The sequence below is a fragment of the Equus caballus genome, chromosome X, assembly GCF_041296265.1.
Source record: "Equus caballus isolate H_3958 breed thoroughbred chromosome X, TB-T2T, whole genome shotgun sequence".
NCBI classification, from domain to species: Eukaryota; Metazoa; Chordata; class Mammalia; order Perissodactyla; family Equidae; genus Equus; species Equus caballus.
Window position 1 is genome coordinate 16,085,674 of NC_091715.1, and position 25,821 is coordinate 16,111,494.

Genomic DNA, 25,821 nt, shown 5'->3' on the forward strand with positions numbered 1-25,821 from the left:
TTTTACTGCCCCATTGATCTTGGGTTTGACCAGGTAAGCTGTTTGACCAATGGAATGCCAGCAGATGTGATATGAGCGAATGCTTGAAATGGACTTGCCTAGTTAGACTTTTGCTTTGGCATCCCTTCCTTTCAACATGAGAAAGATATTTTCTAGGCAACTTGATATTTCCAGAGGAATGAGAGATAAATGGAGTAGAGGTGAACTGAATCAATAGTGGGGAGCCAGCAGAACACATCCAAGACAAGCAGAGCCCAGCTGACCTGTAGATATGTGAGCAAGAGGTAAATGCTTATATGTGTATGTAACTTGTATTTTGTAAGTTGTCATTTATGAAGCAATAGCTAATGAATTCTGTTCGATTCCTATTACTACTATAACAAATTACCACAACCTTAGTGAATTAAAACAAAACAAATTTATCCTTTTACCATTCTGGAGATCAGAAGTCCAAGATGAGTCTTACAGGGTTAAGATCAAGATATTGACAGGGCTGGTTACTTCTGGAAGCTCCAGGAAAGATTCTGTTTCTTGGGTCTTCCAGCTTCTAGACACTGTTGACCTTTCTTGATTCATAGCTGCTTCACTCCAATCTCTACTTCTGTTGTCATATTGCCTCCTCCTGTTCCTGACCTCCTGTCTCCCTCTTATAATGACCCTTGTGATTACACTGGACCCACCCTGGATAATGCATGATAATCTTCCCATCTTAAGATCCTTAACTTAATCATATCTGCCAAGTCCCTTTTACTATGTAAGGTAACATATTCACAGGTTCTGGGGATTAGGACATAGACATCTTTGGGGGCCATTATTCAGCCTATCACACTAATATAGTTGGAGAATAAAGTATGCATTTGGAATGGTGGAAAATATGCTGGAAAGATAAGTTGGGCTCAGCTGGCAAGTGCTTTGAATACCCACTTTGTGAAGTCTATGATGGTTTTGTCTAAGAGAGTGATATACTCAATGCCGTGCTTGAGAAAAATTAATTTGGTGGCCTTGAGCAGGATGAATTGAATTGAGGAGAAACAAGAAGCAGGGAGGCTAGCAAGAACATTAGTCTAGTAGAAAATTAATGAGGATCTGAACCAAGGGCATGGCAGTACAAAAGGAAAGGAGGAATGCTTATTTTAAAAACTGAGTAATAAATTTAGAGTTGTAAGCCTGGGTGAATGTTGATTACCTGTAATAGAAATAGGGAAATCAGGAAGAGGGGCTGAGATGGGTAGGAGCTGGGAACTACACGAGGATTAGAATACATGAAGTTTTCTTAAATGTTGAGTTTAAGGTGCTTGTAGGATATACATTTTCCCTTATGATCATAAGCTTCTTTAGTTTGGTGACCAGTCCTATTAATTTTTGTTCCCTCAGTGTCGAACAGAGTAATTGGCATTTTTTAGGTTCTCAATACACGTTTATTGAAGGATGGAAGGAGGGCAAGAGTAAGACGGGAGGAAGGGAGAAAGGTGTTGAATGCCTGTTCTCCCCCTCCCTACTCTGGCTGAGCAAACCCGATGGGTGGTTTGCAGGGCAGGGGGAACAGTCTGAGGAACAGGTCCTCCAGTTGCTCTGCTCCCAGTCTGGGAAAGTGCTCTTCTGTCTTTTTTTCCAGATCAAGATTCCTTATAGGCAGCTAGGCCAATGAGCAGTACAGATGAATATGCAACCAGAAGATACTTTAACAACATTGACTTTACCAACATGGAGGGAGAAACAGCAGGTATGTGTGGGTTCCAGAAGGTATTACAAGTGTGCAGGTCCAAGGTAATATTTATGCACTTAACCCAGATTTTTCTCTCTTATGATCTCATCCTTTGTCCCAGGCACAAACCCTTGCCAGACTCCTTCCAGACCAGCAGTGGCTTTACCTCTAATTATTCTGTTATTTGCATTTTAAAAAGTCAACATGGTGGCACTAGTGAAAGGTGGGTGGCTCCAATGCCAGGGCATCTGGGGTTGGTACATACACATTTTCAGCATCCACTGGGACCTTAATTCTATTTGGTTAAACTCCTGTTTTGTTTTTCTCCTTTTGGTTTGTCTCTCTGTCCTCACTAACTTACTCACCAAAACACTTACCCCCCATAAGTCTTGTTTTATCTCACTGTATTTCTAACTAATGTTAATGTTTCCCCCTTCTTAAAAATGAGGCCCCCATGGCTCCATACTCTGATCAGCAGTGCTATGATGCAATAGGATGAAGGAACCAGGATAGTTTGACATTCTAGATGACAAGGAATGCTATCAACATCAACAATGTCAACAGTTGTGGGTAAATGTCAATAAGAATGATGATTGAAAAAAGACCAAGAGATTTTGTTAGCAGCAGGAGAAGGTCAGCTATTCATTAGTGCCCTTTAAGAGTGCAGTTTCACTGGAGGTAGGGGCTAAAAACTGACTAGTAAGAAGTGGAAGCCAAGAGAAGAGGATGCTCTTCTGAGATGTTTGATGTTCAAACATAAATGAGACAGGATGATGGTTTAAGGTGATAATAAGATAACTGAAAGATTTTTTTAGGACAGATAAAATCTTGTTTTATAAATATTAGCTAAATATGTAACTGAAAACTTTAACTTATTTGATAACCAAAGAATAAGGAGAACTGATTAAGAGTGACAAGTCTCAAGATGAAGATAATTGTGTCACCAATAATTTTTGCGTTGTTTCTTATAAAATAGAGATATCAGAACATTTTAAACCAGATGTGATTATTGTTTATTTACTATTTGAAAGAAGTTCTGATTAAGACATTTCCATCTATTAACCTTTACAGAACTCCATGTCTGGTTTTCAGCAATGAAGGACTGAGATATTAATTTGAATACACACGACAGATGTAATTCTCTTTCAAAAGCTTTAAACAAAATCAAATACAAATTAATTTTGCCGTTTCTTTGGTTGGCTTCATGCTTGAAAAAAATAACAAATAAACACCCTGTTTATTATTTTCTACTGCTTCAGGGAAAGTTGGTTCCTCTGATTTAAATCTGAGCGAAGGTTAAATGAGAATGCAACCTAAGATTGAATTTGTGAAGTTTTCATCAAATTAACTCTACTTCACCACAGAAAAGTCTTTCTCAGTACAATATAATTGCCAAAAGAAGTTATAGATGATTCATGTTAAGAAAGATCATTGATTCAACATTGATCTTAAAAGAAATTGAACACATATTAAAAGAGATGAACATTTTCCTTCTGAAAAATAATAATTAAATAAACCATTATTTCTTCTCACACTATTAACTTGTTAGCAACTCCATGAGGCTTGAAGCCCAACAAAGCTTTAGGATTACGGAATGTGGTAGAAAGAGTAGAGCCTGGGCATCAGGAAGCATAGTTCCTGTTCTGACTCTGCCATGCAACTTTGGGCAAGTGATTTCTGAGCTTTGCTTTCTAAGTTTTCAAGATAAGGGAATAGGAGTAGCTAATCTCTAGCTTTTATCCCAAGACTAAAAGTCTTTGACTTTCAATTATTTGTCTGTTACTGGGTAAAGACAGACTGTTACGAAGCATCAGTGTCTTTTTTTTCCTTCAGAATTCTTAGTAGAAAGAGTAAAATATCAGCCTGACACAATGCAGTTGAATATGAAAATGGAGACATTATATCAATAATAACTAGAGTTTCTTCTTAGACCTGCACTCTTATGTCCACATAAAATGAGAGTGAGGATTATAATTTTGGAAAGGATACCAAATTACACATTGTTTCCATTTTGATTAAAATCGATAATGTTAAGAGGAACTTGAATTTGATCGACAGCTGTTTTAAACACAGTTCACTTTGATCAGCCTCAGATGTAAGTAACATCAGCAAAAAAAGGATATGATAGCTAAGAGAATTTTATGTCCTGACTTCAGTTATCCACAAGGAAAATCAGTGGACTTGGTACATCAATTTTTCCCTCCAATTTGGTTGTTTCAGTTGGGACAGAATCAGACAGCAACAGACAGTGGTTCAGAAAAGGGTAAACGATTAATTTGGAAGGGAAACTACTTTGAGGTGGTTCCTTATTTCCTTCTTTATTTAAAAAGAAAGAAAGATCTCAAATACTAAATAATAACAATTTTGGAAACTAACATACTCTTAACATACAACTCAACTGGATTTCTTCACATGCCTTTTCTTATATCTGGAATACCTATTTCTTCTACAAATCAGGTTCCTTCCTTCTCTTCCAAATCTTTTTCAAGATACATTTCTTCTCTGAAATCACATTGCCATCCTTGAACACTATCTCCCTGCTTCTGTTACTCACTTAGTTCTAGGTCTTTCAGATATACCTGCATTCTCTAATTGTGCACATATGCTCAGACAACAGGAATTGGTTTGTATCCACGAGCCATGGTGGAGAACACTGGGGCTATGAAAAGTAGCCCCCAGTGCTGGGATGGCAGGTTTCCTAGACCCCTGTAATTCCTCCTGGGGAGTCAAATGAACATGGCAGCCATTCTGCTTGATCATTTCTTTCCTTCTTCATTTTTCATTCGGCCATTTCTTTCTCACTTCTCCTGACCTCATTAAGCAGTTTCCAGGTTAAGCCTGTGTCATCCTCTATTCCTCAAATCCAATCAGTTTCCAAGTTGTGTTGATTTCACTACTCATGGTCACTAGGCTCCATCTCCTTCTTTCCATCTCCATTATTTTCACTGTGGTCCAAAGCACCATCATTTCTCACCTGGATTATTGTTATAATGTCCTTATTTGTCTCCCTGCATTCACTATTGCTGTCTTATCTATTATCCACATTATAGCTAGAGTGTTATTAAAACTAATCATGATAAAATATGACTAGACATTTCCCCACCCCTCATTTAAAAATCATTGAATGGCTTCTTATTGTTCTTAGGCTAGAGAATGAAACTTTTACAAGGCCTAAATTAGAGTCAGCATCTCTCCCAATTTACCCAATTCAATACCTGTTTATGCCTGTTGATTATTATCAGCACCTCTTTCGCTTTCAAAAGTATACTGGTTGGCTGGTAGGTCAGGTAACCTCTACCCTCTCACTCATTCACTCTCACTCACTCACTGGGCTCCAGCCTCACTGGCCCTTTCTCAGTGCCTTAGAATTTCTTTTTCTTAACCCAAAGCCTTGGCACATGCCTCCCTGAAATGTGTTTTCCTCTTCTTTTCACTAATATAACTGTTATTCATCCTTCAGATCTCATTTGATCTCATTTTAAATGTCAAGTCCTATTATATGCTCTTAATGCTCTCAGTACTTTCTTTCAAAGCATTTACCACCTTTGTAATCGCATATAAATATGTGTCATTATTCAAATAATGTCTCACACCTCTCTCCCTCCACAAGACAGCAGAGGAGGTATCTGTTTTGCTCTCATTAAATTCCCAGCATCCCCCACAGAACCTGGCACAGAGTAGGCAATCAATATGTATTTATGGAGTGAATAAGCTGGTGGACACGCTCAGGGCATTCTGTACATAGTACCCCCTACAAGGCCTAGTATAAGATTGAAATTAAATGATTGAAAATATGATCAACATCTTATAAAAGGGCCTTTTTCCCACCAGAATGTAAACTCCAAGACAATAGAGCAATTGGGGGGTGAGGACTACCTGGGAGGCAGCACATCGTAGGGTTCAAATCCCAGCTCTAGCACTAACCATTTGTATGGCCATGGGCAGGTCACTTAACCTCTGTCCCCATCTCTAAAAGGGGGATGTAAAGGATATCTTTTTCATAGGCGTGTTGTATGAATCATACAAAGTAGAATATTGCCTGGCACATTGTAAGCACCATGTGAGATTTCATTCTTTTCATTATTGAACACTATATCTGTGGTATTTAGTGCAATATCCTACTGTCATATGTACACGTTCAATAAATATTTATTGAATTATTTGAGGGACTAAATCCTCTGCTGTCTGATGTGGCTATAGCCACTCCTGCATTTTCTCACTCACTGAGTTGAAGTGGGAGCAAGTACTGTCTCTTATCTAGGTTATATTTTTATTATGTCTTAAGATAGCTCTGCATTTTTCCCTGAGGGTTTTAGAATCATATCAGAGAATCAACTCTCTTGTCTCATTCACTATCCTTCAAGGTGTCCTTTGCATGGAATCCTGGTCTGGTCCCCAATGGGTGATACAATCTAGCAGGCATTCTGAGGGTTAGTTGGCCAGGGGACACCCAATCTCTCCTTCCATCTGGCTACAACCACTGTCATTGGGCCAAGAACATATCTCAACTCTCTTTCATCAGGGTGAGATTTTTTTCCTTCTGGAAAACCCTCAGTCTAGGGGCTTAAGGGATTGTTCTTGGTCTCTGGTACCTTTTCAGGAGGGATAGGAGCTGTCTGCAAGTCTCTACTTTCCAACCATTGTCCTGCCATGAGGATCTTCAGGCCCTCAGACAAAGACCTGCAAGTGGCCCTTTCCACTGACACTTCAGACATTAACACGACTACCTACATGATAGTGATTATTTGTCATAGACCTATGGTATTAATTGTATATTGCAAATAAATGTTATATTATAAATCTTCTTAATATAAAGCACGATATGTATCTTCTACAGAGTAGGGCCAGTTTTATTCCTATGATTGTTCCCACATATAATATGATAAATACCATACCTTGTTTGGCATGTGGCACATTGCTTTGAACTGTGTGAGAGGAATATAACCTTACATTACAAAATGAATTGTCATTGCCTCTTCCAGCCTGAGGCTCTTATAAATACACAGTCTGCCTTGGACATATTATATCTAGAGATTTCTTTTTTGGATTGAATCTCCTCCATTGTTCACCCTGTGCTGATTGGCCCAATTAGATAGAAAAAAGATTCTTTCCACAGAAGAGGTACAGCTGAGAAAGGAGCTAAATGGGATAAATGGATAATGGGATAAAACACACATCTTAGCACAACCCACCCAAGGAGCCAGGTACCCAAGGCATTTATACCTCCATACCATCAGCCGTTTGTTCAAGGCTGCCCTAGAGGAACACTGGTTCCCCAACACTCGTGTGTGTGGGCAAAGTTGGTTCCAGCAGCCCCAGTTCAGCCTTCTGGCAAAGATGCATGTACTAGCCATCAGAGGTAAGGCTGGTATGCATGGATATGGTAAGGAGATCAGAGAGGATGTGGGAGGAGCACTGACAGCATCTACTATATAAATGAAAATATTCCCACTGATTTATCTGACTAATGAACACATTGCAGGGTAGATATAATGTGACTGTGGCAGAAAAACCCCTCTCTTACTCTCAACGCTGTTAGGAAACCAATTTCTTTATTTCTAGCTCTTATTGTGTAGCTCTTATTGTGCCACTTTCCTCACTGTCACTTTTCTTTTTTCCCTTTATTCCACTCTCAATTCCACATGCCCTCTTCTTTTCCACCCCTACCGGCACACCCATCCTGCTTACATCACCTTTCTCCTCTTGGTTTTTCCCAAATGGAAACCCCAAGCCTTCTGAGTCTTCCCTCAGAACAAACACCATTATGATGGGTGATAACATGATTATTATTGGAGTGATGATAACATTTGTTGACTGAATGCTCCACTGGTCACTGCTCCTGGCTGTCACAAAGATGGCTGAGGAGCCACTCAGTCAGGATAATGAGTAATAAAAACTGAAGGGCTCTTTTCAGCCTGGCTTCCTTTATGCCCATACGGCTGTTGGCCCTGTGTGGCTCTGCTCTGGATCTGTGCCATTCTGCCTCATCTATCTGGCATTGCCTGGAGGAAGACTGTCAGATGAAACTGATGATGATTCTCGCCAGGAAAGTAAGATTCCTGAATGATTAGGACACTGAGGCCCAAGTTCATACCTGACAGTCCTTTATACAGGCCTTCTGATCCTCATTCTACTTTCAGGACTATGACTCCCATTAAAATGCCCTTGGGTTTGATTTTCATCATTTAATCATGCTGTCACATCTTTTTGTTCAAGAATGCTGACCTTGTTTAGAAATTACAGTTGCAATGTTACCAGATGCACATACTAACAGTCCACCAGGGCCAGTCCTCACGTAAGCAGAATGCTGTGATGTGATCGTGGGGATACTGGGTTCACCACAAATATATAGTGCTCACTTGCTTCCTGATGCCTGAAATTTTTTAGCAAGAAATAAATCCTTTCATGTTCCAATTAGAGAGAGATAATCCAAATTGTAGAAGAATAATACTTCTGGGAGAGGTGATTTGTTGTTGACTTGCCTTTTTTTTTTTTTTTAAAGATTTTTTTATTTTTTCCTTTTTCTCCCCAAAGCCTCCCGGTACATAGTTGTATATTCTTCATTGTGGGTCCTTCTAGTTGTGGCATGTGGGACGCTGCCTCAGCGTGGTCTGATGAGCAGTGCCATGTCCGCGCCCAGGATTCGAACCAACGAAACACTGGGCCGCCTGCAGCAGAGCGCGCGAACTTAACCACTCGGCCACGGGGCCAGCCCCGACTTGCCTTTATTTTTATTTTTACCAAATGAATAGATATAATTAATTTTAAAAAGCACAGTTGGTCCTAAAAAGCTTGTAAGAAAATATAGCTACTGTTCCACTCCTCCCTACTCCCAAGGACCACTCCTCAGAGAAAACTACTTTCAACTCTTTTAGCTATTTTTCTATTTACCTACATAATTATATACAAAATGTTCATACTGTGATTTCTTATTTATCTATTATAAACATTATCTATTGACTTCCTACAGTGGAAGATCAGCATTTAATACTCTTACATACACCCATACTGCCTCTCTCCTCATGTTTCCAATATAGTCGTATCAGAACTTTTGGTTAAATGAATATCCTGTGTTAAATATTATTATGACTATGTAAAATTGTTCACAATTGAGACATATAGTATGCAATAATTTCATTTACTTTATTGTGATTCTTTTTCTCTAGGTAACAATTGCCTTTTCTTTATGTTTGCTTAGTTTTCTGTGAATCAGTTGCTAATTCTTCCTCAATGCTCCCACAGAATTAGAGATGCTTCTCAATACTGTCAAACACATGTGGTAATCTATCAGTTCCATCTCCCCCCCCTCCCCCACAAGACATCTGTCCTAGCGTCTCCTGTTACCCTGATTCAGTCTGTACTGATTGTTCTTTAGACCAGCTGCAAGGCTGTCCCATCACAATTTCTTCTGTTAATAAAGGAATTCTTCTTTCTCTCTTCTGTGTTGAATTCCCTGTTTTCTGGATCCCAAGTCTTCCATTTTGTAGGTTTAGTCCCTTGTGTTGGTGAAGCACATCCTGGAGTAGCTTTCTGGAAATACATTTTAGAATTCTTTAATGCCTGAAAATCGTCTTCTCTATTCTTGAATGTTAGTTTGGCTGAATGCAGAATTCTTAAATGGAAATAATCTTTAACCAAAATGTCATGGGCATTGCTCCAGCTTTCACTGTTGCTGCTGAGAAGTCTGATTGTATATTGATTCCTGATTCTTTGTGAGCAACCATTTTTTTTTGCCTCTGGGAGTTTTTAGGGTTTTTCTGTTTATCCCTGCTATTCTAGCATTTAAAATGATGTGCCTTAGTGATGTGCAGTTCTTGTCTTCTGTATTGTACTTGGCATTTGGTGAGTTCTTGCACTCTGGAAACTCATTTCCTTAATTTCTGGGAAATGTTCTATTATAACCCCTTTTATCATTTCTTCACCTCCTTTTACCTATTTTTATTTCAAAATTCTTGTTAGTCAGATGTTGAGTGTTCCAAGCTAATCATCTTTCTTCTCTTCTCTCTCTGATTCTATGCCTTTTTGTTTTCCTTTATGAGACATTTTCTCATATTTATCTTTTAACCATATCTATTAATATTTTTTATTTTGTAATTTTAACTTCCAAAAGCTCTTTTGTATTTTCTGATTATTCCTTTGTTGTAGTATCCTATTACTAATTCATGGATGCAAGGTATTCTCTTACCCTCTCCTGTTTTTCTTTTTAATTATTATTCTGTTTTTAAACTTTTCTTTTGTTCTATTCCTTTTTGGTGTATTTGTTTTTTTCATCTCTGACAGTCACGTTGGAGGCTATCCAGAATGATTATCTTAAGCTGTTTGTTCACATTTAAGAATAAAACACCTAAAAACTAATCAAAAGTTCTGTATGATTAGGTGGTGCCCAACCATTTTGTTGGGGAACCCTCAAATATGAGCATCTATAAGATGTTTTTCTCTTGGGATTGTTTCTTCAGAAAAGACTCTTCCAATTTCCTTCCTGAAGGATTCGAAACCTGACTTCTAGGGTTCTAGAAGTCAAGAAAGGAAAGGAACTTTTAAAATTTTACCTGTTTCTCTTCCATACCCTCTACTGTGCCATGCTCTGGAGCTTCTCAGGCTGAATTGTTCCAGGGACAAAATCTCCCAGCTCCTGTTGGATTGCAGAGTGGTGGTGGCTGGCTGGGCAGCGTTACAGAAAGAAATTGGGGGTCTAACTTTCCCTTACACACTTTCAATCAATTTTCCTGTATTTCACACTAGCTTCTGAGGTATCTGTGCCTCCAAGTTCTCAGCCTTTCTGGGGTTCTACAGGGCAAATTAGTTTGTTTCTTGTTGGCATTTCTCTTTGCAGACAATTAGTCTCAGCTTTCTGCTCTAGGGAGTTTCCATTATAGAGATGGTCCAAGCGTTTTCCCAGCACCACATCTGCATTTCTGCCCTCATGAAAGAGAGAAGGGAGGGGGTAAGCCAAGTAGGTTCCTTTTAAGGAAGGGATGCAGAAGTATATACATCCCCTTGCTCACATTCCATTGGGATAATTTAGTATCATAGCCACACTTACCTACAAGGCAGGATGATAAATGTAGTCTCTAGCTAGATAGCTATATGCCCTGATGAAACTCCATATCCGGGGAAGTTGTTATTAAAAGGAGGAAAGGGAGAATGGATACTGGGGGATGATAAGCAGTCTTTGCCGCAGGTAGGAACAGCGTCATTCCCTTTAGCATTACAGTGGTTCCCCTGCCCACAAAACACAGGTCTTCCACAGATGAACACATGGTCAGCAGCATGTGCCCTTCCATCCATCTGCTGCCCTGGGCTTATGGGTGGGCTATATTGACCATCCTTATGCATGATTCCCAGCACTCCTAGTTTCCCTGTAAGCAATTCATTTTGTTCTTTTGACAGAAACAGATCTAAACAGATAAGGCTTCCAACCATGTAGGGAATTTTAATAAGCTGCCTCTATTCATAACCTGTCAGACACAAGAGCTTGTCTGTTCTATGCTTGGAGAGAGTTGGACCACAATCTCCAGGTTGGTACGTATTTTACACTCTATAAGAAAGAAAATGCTATGTTTAATATGAAATGGGAAAAATTCTGTCTACTACTCAAAGTCAATGTTTTCTATATATCCTACAGCAGTGCTTCCCAAACACGGATGTGTACAGGCATCATCTGGGGACCTGGTTAAAATGCAGATTCTAATTCAGTAGGTGTGGGCAGGGCCTGAGAGAGCATTTCTAATCTCCCAGGCAATGTCAACTTTGCTATCCAAGAACCATACTTTGATTAGCCAGGCACTAAGTACTTCCTCTGTTACTATCCAGTTAGTCTCTGCTTTGAGATCAGACAGCTCACATTGGATGCAGAATTCATATACGTCTAAAGGAGATAACAACAACAAATGCATTTCTTCTGATGAGCACAAGTGAAGGAATTTCACAGATTTTTGCAGTTTTTGCTGTACCTAGGAAATTCAGCAAATAGTAAAATTGAATGATAAACAATAATGAGTGGGTTACAATCCCACAAGAGACTGTTTTGCCATCTAAGTAAAAAAAATCCTAGTTGCCTAAAGCATCCAAAGAGGAAAACTGCAGCTGACCATCCTCTTGTCTTGTGATTTAAGTTGCTTAATTAATGAATATGAACATGTACTCAAAGACCAACACATTTCAAACTATTTTAAGCAGCTGATCTCTAGTTTAAGTGTATCTAAATTTACGGGCAGTTCTAATTGCTGTGGTGGCTGCTGGTTTTTGGAAGCTGTAGTTCAATGTAGAGAGCACTATTACCAGTGGAGGTAGGCCAAGACCAATGATTTTTTTTCCTTAGCAAAATGAAGTTTAAAAAAAAGCCTTTTAATGCTCACATTGTTTGCTTCTTTGCTTTATGCTGACTGCGTGACTTGCTGAGTGACTCATTCTCCAAGACTGCCTCTTGGTATTAACTTGCCAGAGGTATTCATTTCTACCTAAAGATGCTGTCAAATGCAAATATCTCATTTTTCTTTTCATTTTTTTTTTCCTGTCCTCATATGGGGCAACAGGAAGGAAGGGAGATGCATATCTGGTTGTGGGAGAGGGAATTTTGTTAGGCTGTTAGTGTTGGACAAGCTGGTTTTATCCCAGTTTCTCATGAAGTAATCTTCAAGTATATGCTTGAGAGAATAGTCAGTGAAAGAAAGCTGTACTATCAGCGGCCTTGGAAAGAGTTTTGGATTTGGGGGAGGGGGAATGAAGGGGTTAATTTCTTTTGAATTTTAAAATTGAAGTATAACATGGGAAAGTGCAAAAATAAATAAGTATGCAGCTTGATGAATTTTCACAAATTGAACACCAATAATATAACCAACGTCTATATAAATAGACATTACCAGTACCCACAGAGGTCTTGCTCATGTCCCCTGCCAGTCACTTACACCCCACCACACCCCTTCAACACCCACCAGCAAGGGTAATCATTTATCTGACTTTAAATACCATAGACCATTTTTGCCTGTATTTGAACTTTACATAAATAGAATCATGCTGTATATACTCTTTTGGGTCTGTTTTTTTGTGCTCGATATTATGTTTATGTGATTTTTGCACATATGTGTTATGTATTTTTCATATAGTTATAATTTGTTCGTTTTCATTGCTATGTATTATTTTTTGTAAGACTACTACACAATGTACGTATATACTGTTAATGGTCTTCTGTTTTTTTTCCTGTTTCGGGCTATTGCAAGTAGTGCTGCTATGAATATTCGACTACATTTCTTTTGGTGAATATATGAATTCATTTCTTTTAGGCATCTAAGAGTAGAATTGCTGGGTCATAGGACAGATGTATGTTCAGCTTTAGCAGGCATTACAAGATGGTTTTCCAATTCAGTAGGCACCTACCTCTTCGAGCAGTGTTTCAGGTAGAAGGCTATTCTGGAGAAGACACTTAGACATCTTAGACACTAGGATGGAGTAATCAACTGTTTGGGCGATTTCTGAATGGAACAGAGGAGACAGGTGAGATATGGCTTATAGGGAGTTAGTTCTCTTCATGGCTTGCCATGAATTTACAAAACAGAATGGGACTCAACCAGCTGAAACACAGGGCCAAAGGGAAGTGCTCTATCTGTTGAACAGTCTACCAAAGAGCAAGTAAAAAAGTGCTGTGACAACCTGAATGAATCGAAGATAACAACACGCATATATTCACTCTCAATCTTGTTAGAATGCAGAACCAGCCAACATAATGCTTAAATGCTTGAGCTTTGTAATTATATTGCCTGGGTTTGAATTCCAGATTGTCACTCATTTGCTGCATGATTTTTTGAGCAATTCGTTTAAACTTTCTGAATTGCAGTTTCTTCATCCACAAAGAATATATGAGTACCTACATTTCAAGGTCATTGGGAAGATTAAATAAGATGACAAATGTAAAACTCTTATCAATTCCCTGGCATATAGCTTTAATAGTATGTAGATAATAATAACAATAGATAACATTTATTGAGAACTTACCATGTGCTAAGATTTTTATATCCATATTTCATTTGAACATAAAAACAATCCAGTGAGGTAGGTTCCATTCTTATTCTTTTCTCAGATGCTGAAACAGAGGCAGACAGGATAAATGAAGAGCTCAATGCCAAAGCTTACTATATACTTGGTATAGGCTAGTGTGCTCTGAGCTAATTTTTTTAAGTAAATAAAGTGCATGTTAAAGAGTGTGCCCCAAACTGGAACTCTCACACATTGCTGGTGGGAATGTAAAATAGTACAACCATTTTGGAAAATGATTGTTAGTTTCTTATGAAGTTAAACATGCAGCTAACATATGATCCAGCCATTCCACCCCCAGGTATTTACCCTAGAGAAATTAAAACACATATCCACAAAATGACTTATACGTAAATACTAATAGCAGTTTTATTTGTAATAGGAAAAAATTGGAAATAATGCAAATGTCCATCGATAGGTAAAAAGATAAATTTTAGTACACCTATATAATGGAATACTATTCAGCAATGTAAGGGAATGAACTACTGACACGTGCAACAAAATGACAAGCCTCAAATACGTTATGGTGAATGAGAAAAGCTAGACAAAAAAAAGTTACACTGTGTGACTACATTTATATAAAATTCTAGAAAATGCAAACTAATATAGAAATGCAAATTGATCTATGGTGACAGAAACTGCATCAGTGGGTGCCTGAGATTAGGGGTAGAAAGAGAGATGGATTGCAAAGGGGCACAAAGAATCTCTGAGTGGGGAGGTAGTAATGTTCTATATCTTCATTATGGTAGTGGTGTCATACATATGTATTATCAAAATTTGTGGAAATATACACTTTAAATAGGTGCGGTTTATTACGTGTACATAACTCAATATAGCCATATTTTTAATAAGTGCCTCCAGGATCCCAGCATTGAACTTGTATTTCAATCCATAATGATGGTAAACTGTGGCAGGGCCATTGCTATTCTCATGCAGGCTGAAGTTGCCAATTCTCCTGAGTTCAGGAGGAAAATACTTTGCATTAAGGCATTTCTTTTCAAATACCTGCTGCAAAGAAGTCTCCAGCTTCTGATGGGGGAGAAAAGCTTATCTTTTGAAGTAAACAAGAAAACAAAAGAGACATCCTCTGTGATGTAATCCACGGTTCTGTAAAGTAGTGCCCAGTGTTTGCATTATTATACCTTTTTCTGTGCATGTGGGAGAAGAAATGATTACAAGTGTCCCTAAGCCCAGGTGTGTCCTTTGATCTCTAATAGTATTTATGCATATGCTAGACATTTTTATTTTTCCAAGGGTAAGCAAAATTCTTAAGCTAGAATTCTTCTTCATATAAAATTCAAATTAGCTCATAAATATTGCATTCTGAATTAGGTACTTTACTCTAAATAACTTGTGCTTTTTTTATGGCTTATTTGGAAAAAAGATGAACAGTGATGCTGAATTCCACATACAAGATAGGCATAAGGTACTTGTGCTTCAGATGCTGTGTAAAGACGGTTGAAATAATGCTTTCCTTCCCTTCAAATCCTGTCTAGAATAACTGCCATATGGCTGTCATTGTAGCTTCTCCTTGAATATCTTGAGAGGAAGGGTTAGATTCACAAAAGGTAGAAGAAAAATGACATGTTTTGAGCAGCTATTAAGTACCAAGCATTGCATCATTTGTTTTACAAAAGTTGTTTCATTCAAGTGTTCCAACAACACTGTAATGTCTGTAGTATTAGCCCCATTTTACAGGGTAAGGAAATTGTGGTTCAGAAAGGTTGAGGTACTTATCAAAAGCCCTTGAAGCATTTGCCAATTCGAAAGCATCAGTTGAGAGGCTGAAAAACTGAACAGAGGATTTAGGAATCTGATGGGTTAGGGGGACAAAAGCTGGAGTTCAGGGCTCTACAAGGAGGAGGAGCCTTTGTAAATATTCATCAGTTTCAGTTGGAACTCTTGAAGGACTCACCTTATGTAAAAGAGTGAACTGGTACATCACCAAGATGGTGAAATAGAAGGCTCCTAACTTTCCCTCCTCCCATGGGCACACTGAATATATAGCTACAAGCGGATTAATTCACTCCGAGAGAAATCCAGAAGCTAGTTAAGTGACTCTTATGCCTTGAAAGAATGAGAAAATACCCACATCAAAACAGATAGAAAAAGCTGAGACATGCTTGTACTATAAATCCCACTCTTTGCACAGTGCCTTACCATTGGGAGGGAACCCCCTACTCCCACTTTCTCCCTGAGGCGAGAAGGGTTTTGACCACGCATCCAGCCCCCCAACTTTTATGACTGCCACCCAAGGGACTGACTCCCAAATAACTTAGCTAGAGGAGCTGAAGGGGCTTGGCATTCATACTCTCCAGGGTCACAGATAACAAAGAAGTGGTTTTTAAAGAAATGCATGAGCACTTCCTGTGGGTATACCGCTGGGCTCAGCACAGACAGAGCAGGTAAAAATGCCCAGCTCCCAGTTCTCCCCAGAAGAGAAACTTCATTAGCTTGCATCTGGCAGCTGACTAGGCTCTTCCTGGAGCTTGAAAGGGCTTGTAGGCACTTCCCCAGACTTCTCTCCTCAGCTCGCTCCAACAATAAGACCAAGTCTCCAGCTTCTCCCTGGAAGGAGCTTTTCTACACATCTGGTGCCCTAACTTTTACAGCTGCCACCCAAGAGACAGGCTCCCAAATCGCCTAGGTCAGAGAGCCAAAGGAGCTTGGCATTCACATGTCCCCCAGGACCACAGAAAACAACGTGGCAGTTTTTAAATGGATGCATAAGCACCTCACACAGCTATCTCCCTGGGCTCAGTGCAGAGTGATTAGGCAAAAATGCCCAGCTTCCAGTTTCTCCCTGGAAGGGGTTTGACTGCATACTTTCCCAGGTGCTGCCTAAAGGTCAGGCTTCTAATCAGCTTGCATCCGGGAGCTGACTAGGCTTCTCCTGGAGCCTGAAAGGACTTATGGGCACTTCCTCTGCCTTCTCCCCCAAGCTTGCTCCAACAATAAAACCAAGTCTCTAGCTACTCCCTGGAAGGAGCTTGTCCACACATCTAGCACCCCAACTTTTACAGCTGCCATTTGAGGGACTGGCTCCTAAATGATCTAGCTCTGGGAGCTGACAGGGTTCAACATTTGTGAGCCCCTGGTACCACAGAGAATAAACAGCTGATTTTATGTGGGTGTACAAATATTCTCAGCAGCTATTCCCCCTGGAACAGTATAGAGAGTGTAGGCAAGACCACCCTGCTCTTTATCTCCCCTTATCTCCCTGATAGGGGCTAGACTGTATATCTAACATCCCAACCTTCCCAGCAGCTACCTGAAGGTCAAGCTTCCAATTAGCCTGCATCTGGGAGTGACCAGGCAGGCAATTAATAGTCCTCCAGGTGCTTAAATGGACACTTTTGGGGTCCTAATCTCCTGGGTGCACTAAGAACAAAGACAGTCATACAGACAAGCACAAGGGTTTGACAGGAACCCAGAATTTGGGACCAGGCTGATTGGTGAGGTTCATGTTCTACATGAGGCCAGTTTATCAAGACTGGGAGAAGTGGTTATTTTATCTGATGTGCAGAAATCAACACAGAGAGTCAAGGAAGATGAAGAAACAAGGGAATATGTTCCAAACAAACAAAAAGCAAGATAAATCTCCAGACACTGACCATAATGAAACAGCATAAAGTGGTTTACCCAACAGTGAATTCAAGATAATGGTCACAAAGATGCTCACTGGGGTCAGGAAAATAATTCACAAACAAAGTGATGATTTTAACAAAGAAATAAAAAATATTAAAAAGTACCAAATAGAAATAATAGATCTGAAAAATACAATAGCTAAACTAAAAAATTAGAAGAGTTAAACAGCAGACTAGATCAAATGAAAGAAAGGATTGTTGAACTTACAGATAGGTCAGTGGAAATCATTTAATCAGAAGAGTAAAATAAAAAATTGAAAAATAATGAAGATAGCTTGAGGGACTTATGCGACACCATCAAGCAGACAATATACACGCAATGAGAGTCCCGAAGGAGAAGAGGGAGAGAAAGAGGTGAAGGAGAATTGAAGGAGAGATAAATATATTCTCTGACAAAAAAAAGCTGTAGGAGTTCATCACCACTAGACCAGTATTTCAAGAAATGTTAAAGGGAGTTCTTCAAGCGAAAACAACAGGCTGCTAAAAAGCAATATGAAAACATATGAAAAGATGAAACTCACTGGTAAAGGTAAACATATGGTCAAATTCGGAATACTCTAATATTGTAATGATGATGTGTAAAACACTTATAACTCTAGTATAAAGGTTAAAAAAAGTATTAAAAACAACTATAGCTATAATAATTTGTTAATGAATATACAATATAAAAACAAGTAAATTGTGACATCGAAAACACAAAATGTGAGTGACGGGTAAAAGTGTAATGTTGTTCTATGCAATGGAAGGTAAATTGTTATCAGCTTAAAATAGACTGTTATAAGATGTTTTATGTAATCCTCATGGTAAGTACAAAGCAAAACCTATAGTAGATACACAAAAGATAAAGAGAAGGGAATCAAAGCATAAAATTATCAAATAACAAAGGAATACAGCAAGAGAGGAAGAAAAGAAAAAAGAATCTACAAAACACCCATAAAACAATGAAGAAAATGGCAATAGTAAGTCCTTGTCAATCAATAATCACTAAGTGTAAATGGACTAAATTCTCAAAAGACACAGCGAATGCTGAATGGATAAAAAAATAAGACCAACTATATACTGGCTGTAAGAGACTCACTTCAGCTTTAAGAACACACATAAATTGAAAACAAAGGAATGAAAAAGATATTCCCTGCAAATGGAAACCAATAGAGAGCAAGGGTAGCTATACTTATGTCAGACAAAATAGACTTTAAGTCAAAAACTGTCACGAGAAACAAAGAAGGTCATTATATAACGATAAAGAGGTCAATTCACCAGGAGAATATAGCAGTTGTAAACATTTATGCACTCAACATCAGAGAACTTAAATATATAAAGCAAATAAAACACACCTGAAGGGTGGAATGAACAGCAATACAATAACAGTAGGGGACTTCAATAGCCCACTTTCAACAATGGATAGATCATCCAGACAGAAAATCAATAAGGAAATATTGGACTTGAACTACATTTTAGACCGAATGGATCTAATAGACACCTTCAAAACATTCCATTCAAGTGGCAGAATACACATTCTTCTCAAGTGCACATGGAACATTACCCAGGACAGATCATATGTTAGGCCACAAAACAAGTCTTAACAAATTTAAGATTGAAACCATATCAAATATCTTTTCTGACGGCAATAGTTAGAAACTGGAAATCAATAACAGGAAGAAAACTGGAAAGTTCGAAAATACGTGGAAATTAAATTACAAACTCCTGAACAACCATTGGATCAAAGAATAAGTCAAAAGGGAAATAAAAAAATATCTTGAGACAAACAAAAATGGAAACATAACATATCAAAACTTAGGGGATACACCAAAAGCAGTGCTAAAAAAGAATTTTATGGTAATGAAAGCCTACATTGAGAAAAAAGAAAGATCTCAAATAAACTAACTTTACACCTCCAGGGACTAGAAAAAAAAGAACAAACTAAATCCAAAGTTAGTAGAAGGAAAGAAATAACAATGATCAGGCAGAAATAAATGAAATAGAGACTAGAAAGACAGAAGAAAAGATTAAGGAAAGTAAGAGTTGTCTTTTTAAATAAGATAAACAAAATTGACAAACCTTTAGCTAGACTATGAAAAAAAAGAGAAAATTCTAATAAATGAAATCATAAATGAGGAGGAGACATTACAATCGATACCACAGAAATACAAAGTAAAAGACTATTATGAACAATTATGTGCCAACAAATTGAATAACCTAGAAGAAATGGATAAATTCTTGGAAATGTACAACCTACTGAGGCTGAATTATGAAGAAATAGAAAATCTGAACATACCAATAATGAATAAGGAGATTGAGTCAGTAATCAAAAATCTCCCAATAAAGAATAGTCCAGGACCAGATGGCTTCACTGGTGAAATACACCAAACAGTCAAAGAATTAATACCAATCTATTTCAAACTCTTCCAGAAAAAATTGAAGAGGATGGAACTCTTCCAAACTCGTTTTACAAGGCCAGCCCCATTACCTGGTACCAAAGCCAAGCAAGGATACTAAAAGAAAAGGAAACTATAGGCCAATGTCCCTGATGAACATAGATGCAAAATTCCTCAACAAAATATTAGCGAACCAAATTCGACAGCACATTAAAGGGATTTTACACCACGATCAAGTGAGATTCATCCCTGGGAAGCAAGGATGGTTCAACATACACAAGTCATTCAATGTGATACACCACATTAACAAAACAAAGGATAAAAGTCATATGATTGTCTCAATAGATACAGAAAAAGCATTTGACAAAATTCAACATCCTTTCATGATAAAAACTCACAACAAATTAGGTACAGAAGGAATGTACCTCAACATAAAAAAGGCCATGTGTGACAAGCCCACAGCTGACATCATACTCAGTGGGAAAAGCTGAAAGCTTTTCCTCTAAGATCAGGAACAAGACAAGGGTGCCACTTTCACTACTTCTATTCAAGATAGCACTGGATGTCCTAGCCAGAACGATTAGACTAGAGAAAGAAATAAAAGGCACACAAATTGGAAAAGAAGAAGTAAAATTGTTTCTTTTTGCACATAACATGATCTTATATATAGGAACCCTAAAGACTCCATCCAAAAACTTTTAGAACTGATAGACAAATTCAGTAAAGTTGCAGGATAAACAAATCAATGTACAAAAAATCAGTTGTGTTTCTATACACTAACAATGAGCTATCCAAAAAAGAAATTATGAAAACAATCCCATTGTCAATAACATCGAAAAGAAAAAAAATAGTTAGGAATACATTTAACCAAGGAAGTGAAAGATCTGTACACTGAAAACCATAAAACATTGATGAAAGAAATTGAAGAAGACATGCACAAATGGAAAGCTATCCTGTGTTTATGGATTGGAAGAATAAATAGTATTAGAATGGCCATACTACCCAAAGCCATCTACAGATTCAATGCAATCCCTACCAAAATTCCAAAGGCATTTTTCACAGAAATAGAAAAAAACAATCCTAAAATTCATACAGAACCACAAAAGACTTTGAATAGCTAAAGCAATGTTGCACAAGAAGAGCAGAGCTGGAGCCATCACACGTCCTAATTTCAAATTATGTTACAAAGCTACAGTAATCAAAACAATACGGTATTGGCATAGAAACAGACATATAGACCAATGGAACAGAATCAAGAGCGCAGAAATAAACCCACACATATATAGTCAACTAATATTCAACAAGAGAGCCAAGAATACTCAATAGGGAAAAGATAGTCTCTTCAATAAATGGTGCTGGGAAAACTGGATAATCACATGTAGAAAAATGAAATTGGACTCCTATCTTACACCACTCACAAAAATTAACTTGAAATGGATTAAAGACTTAAATGTAAGACCTGAAACTGTAAAATTCCTAGAAAAAAACAGAGTAAATCTCCTTAACCTTGGTCTTGGCAATGATTTTTTAGATATTACACCAAAAGCATGTGACAAAAGCAAAATAAATAAGTGGGAGTACATCAAACGAAAAAGCTTCGGCACCACAAAAGGAACAATTAACAAAATGAAAAAGCAACCTACAATATGGGAAAAAATATTTCCAAACCATCTATCTGATAATATCCATAATATTTAAGGAACTCATACAACTCAATAGTAAAAAACCAAATAATCCAATTAAAAAGTGAGCAGAACAGACATTTTTCCAAAGAAGACATATAAATGGTACATGAAAAGATGCTCAATATCACTAATCATCAGGGAAATGAAAATCAAAACCACAATGAGATATCACCTTATACCTGTTAGGATGGCTATATCAAAAAGTCAAAAGATAAGTGTTGGTGAGGATGTGTCCAAAGGAAATAAAATCACTGTCTTGAAGAGATATCTGCACTCCCATGTTCATTGCAGCATTATGCACAATAGCAAAGATATGGAAGCAACCTAAATGTCCATCAACAGACAAATGGATAGAGAAAATGTGATATGCGCACACATCCTCCCATTTATGACGATATGCATGAGCCTGGAGGACATTATGCTAAGTGAAATAAGGCAGACACAGAAAGACAAATATTGCATGATCTCACTTATATGTGGAATATGAAAAAAAAAAAAGCTAATAGTAACAGATAGTAGAATAGTGGTTACCAGAGACTGGCACGTGAGAAAAGGGGAGATTTTTTAAAAGGAAAGAAAGTAAAAGTAGAATGGTGGTTGCCAGGAGCTGGGGAGATGAGATCACAGGGAATTACTGTTTAATGGATACAGCGTTTCAATTTTGTAAAATAAAAATAGTCCTGGAGATGGATAGTGGTGATGGTTGCACAGCAATATGAATGTACTTAATACCACTCAACTGTACACTTAATTATGGTTAAAACAGTAAGTTTCATGTTACGTGTCTTTTGCCACAACAGAAAAAGAGTGAACTCGTAATGGACCAGTTCCCACAAAAATTCAAACCAAGTTTCAAATTGGCTTAATCCAAGACAAAATTAAGACAACTGCCCCTACCTTAACTTCTTACCAGAAGCAAAAGTAGATCACCTCTGGAGGAAGATAACACTATTTAAAGCCTCAAATTAGATTCTACCATTTTTTAAACACGACGTCCAGTGTTCAGTTAGTAAAACTGCAACGAAACATGACAAAACACGATAATGTATTAAAAAATAGAAATGAAAAACTTAGGAAATAGATACAGACCTAGTAGAGATCCAGATGTTGAGCTATTAGCCATATATTTTAAAATAACTGATTAATATGTTCAATAAATTACATGACAAGATGAGGAATTTTAGTAGAAAACTGGAAGCTGTAAGAATCAATCAGAAATTCTAAAACTGAAAAATATAAACACTGAAATTAAGAACTCAATAGGTGGGATTTACACGACAGAGTTAGAATTTATCAAATTTTATATATTCTTTCCAGCTCAGAAATGCTAATATGCACAGAGGTTAAAATAATTTTTATTGTTTTAGTTCAACTGAGAGAATCCTATTTTAGAGTGAAGCCTCTGAGAGTTAATTTTCCATCTTTTGAACATTGGAGGTAATTGCGTTAATGCAGCTATCCTTGAGTGGGATAATCAAATGTATAGTCATAAACCTACTTAAAAATGACTATGCTCTTTATCAAGGTTTCAGAAGTTTGTCTTCTCTGTCTGATGTTTTGCAGTTGGTTTCAGCCCAGAAATTTGAATTACTTTGCACAATGCCACTGCAACGATAACTCTTCATGATTGCTGGATTCATTTCCATTATCACTGGCAAGAAGAGAGAAATTGCTTTTGCTAACACTAATTGATAAGGAAGGTAAGTGTGAGCTCTGAACCTTGAAATCAGATTAAAAAAAAAAAACAATTTAGCTTTACAAACCTTGGAGAAGCACAGTTTTCCACAATTACCTTTGAAATCCATTCAACTATTCTATTAATTTCTTTCCTAATTTAAAAACTAGAACACATGAATGATTTTTAAACCAAAGGTATGTCCAATTCCTAGAATCTTCAGGTTCAGAATTACTTTTACCTATTAAACCAGTTTTGTAGATGTAATATCAAAATCCTACCATCTTCTCCACTTTTCCACAGCATGATGCCTCTAGTTCACAGTTTCTAATGTCAGCTAGCTGAATCAGGTGACTGCAGTTGACACTCTCTTAGAGGCTTATAATCTTATTGAAGATTATGTACTATATTTAAGGCACATCTTATTTAATCCTCAAAACAAACCTGAAAATTAAACATTACTGTCCTAATTTTGAGGATGGGAAAATGGAGGGGTTCCAGACATTCCTATCATTCCCAATGACACCTAGCTAATAAGAGATGAACCTAAGATTCAAACCAGCATGGGAATATAGGCATACCTTATTCTATTGCGCTTCACTTTATTGCGATTTGCAGATACTACGTTTTTTACAAATCGAAGGTTTGTGGCAACCCTGCATTGAACAAGTCTATTAGAGTCACTTTTCCAACAGTATTTGCTCACTTCGTGTCTCTGTGTCGTATTTTGGTAATTCTCACAATATTTCAAACTTTCATTATTATGATGTTTGTTATGGTAATCAGTGATCTTTGATGTTACTATTGTAATTTGTGGAGGACACCACAAACCGTGCCCATATAAGAAGGGGAACTTAATAAATGCATGTGTTCTGACTGCTCCACTGACCTGCATTTCCCCTGTATCTCTCCCCTTCCTCAGGCCTCCCTATTCCCTGAGACACAACAATATTGAAATTAGGCCAATGAATAACCCCACAATGGCCTCTAAACATTCAAGTGAAAGGAAGAGTCACACATCTCCCACTTTAGATCAAAAGCTAGAAATGATTGACCTTAGTGAGGAGGCATGTCACAAGCTGAGATAGGCTGAAAGCTAGGCCTCTTGTGCAGAACAGTTAGCCAAGTTGTGAATGCAAAGGGAGAAATCTTGAAGGAAATTAAAAGTGCTACTCCAGTGAACACACAAATGAGAAGAAAGTGAAACAGCCTTATTGCTGATATGGAGAAAGTTTTAGTGGTCTGGATAGAAGATCAAACCAGCCACAACATTCCCTCAAGCCAAAGCCTGATCCAGAGCAAGGCCATAACACTCTTCAATTCTAGGAAGGCTGAGAGGGTGAGGAAGCTGCAGAGGAAAAGTTTGAAGCTAGCAGAGGTTGCTCCGTGAGGTTTAAGGAAAGAAGCCGTCTCCATAACATAAAAGTGCCAGGTGAAGCAGCAAGTGCTGATGGAGAAGCTGCAGCAAGTTCTCCAGAAGATCCAGCTGAGATCGTTAACGAAGGTGGCTGCACTAAGCGACAGATGTTCAATGTAGACAGAACAGCCTTCCATTGGAAGAAGATGCCATCTGGGACTTTCACAACTCGAGAGAAGTCAATGTCTAGCTTCAAAGCTTCAAATGATAGCCTGACTCTCTTGTTAGAGGCTAATGCAGCTGGTGACTTTAAGCTGAAGCCCATGCTCATTTACCCGTCCGAAAATTCTAAGGCCCTTAAGAATTATGCTAAATCTACACTGCCTGTGCTCTATAAATGGAAGAACAAAGCCTGGATAACTGCACATCTGTTTACAACACGGTTTGCTGAATATTTTAAGTCCATTGTCTACTGCTCAGAAAAAAAGATTCCTTTCAAAATATTACTGCTTATTGACAATGTGCCTGGTCACCCAAGAGCTCTGATGGAGACGTACAATGAGATTAATGTTGTGGCAAACTTCATCGTCTCATTTTAAGAAATTGCCACAGTCACCTCAGCCTTCAGCAACCACCACCCTGATCAGTCAGCAGCCATCAACACTGAGGCAAGACCCTCCACCAGCAAAAAGATTATGACTTACTGAAGGCTCAGATGATGGTTCTCATTTTTTAGCAATAAAGTATTTTTAATTAAGATATGTACATTGGTTTTTTAGACATAATGCTATTGCACACTTAGTAGACTACAGCATAGCATAGACATAACTTTTATAGGCACTAGGAAACCAAGATTCACGTGACCCACTTTATTGTGCTATTCACTTTATTGTGGTGGTGGTCTGGAACAAACCCCCCCAGTATCTGCAAGGTGTGCCTATTGTTGAATCCTACCCCTGTGCTTGAATACCCATTTCTACTCCACTGTCAATCCCTGGAAACATTTTTCCTCCTGGGGTCTATATTTCTTAGAGAACATTAGGTTCCCTTTGATGAATGATTGAATGGCAGTAAAGAAACACCATCCTAAAGAATATAGTTCTGCAGGCCATATTTTCATTTTAAAAAACATTTTTGGCTTAGAAAGCCAATTGGAATGACCATGTTGCTTTTCTAATGGTTTAGAATAATTGTAGAGAAATTATTCAGTTCAGAGCTGGGCAAGTTACATTGCCTCAGGTGTGTAACTTTACATCAGGGGCCTAGTGGGCTGACAGGGAGAACAGAAACCTGTTAGTTAAAGAATAAATTCAATCACTGTCCTCAAGGAAATTGCAATCTAGTAGA

At 38.0% G+C, this 25,821-nt stretch overlaps 1 long non-coding RNA gene across 1 annotated transcript in view; it reads right to left on the reverse strand.

Annotated features, from left to right (window-relative positions):
- Positions 1 to 25,821, reverse strand: part of LOC138921719 (uncharacterized) — a 283,572-nt gene that overhangs the window by 58,062 nt on the left and 199,689 nt on the right. Inside the window, exons 3-4 of the long non-coding RNA XR_011434553.1 lie at positions 13,697 to 13,784; positions 13,082 to 13,176 (exon numbers count right to left, since the gene is read on the reverse strand). This is a non-coding gene — a long non-coding RNA (uncharacterized lncRNA). The remainder of the gene's footprint in view (positions 1 to 13,081; positions 13,177 to 13,696; positions 13,785 to 25,821) is intronic.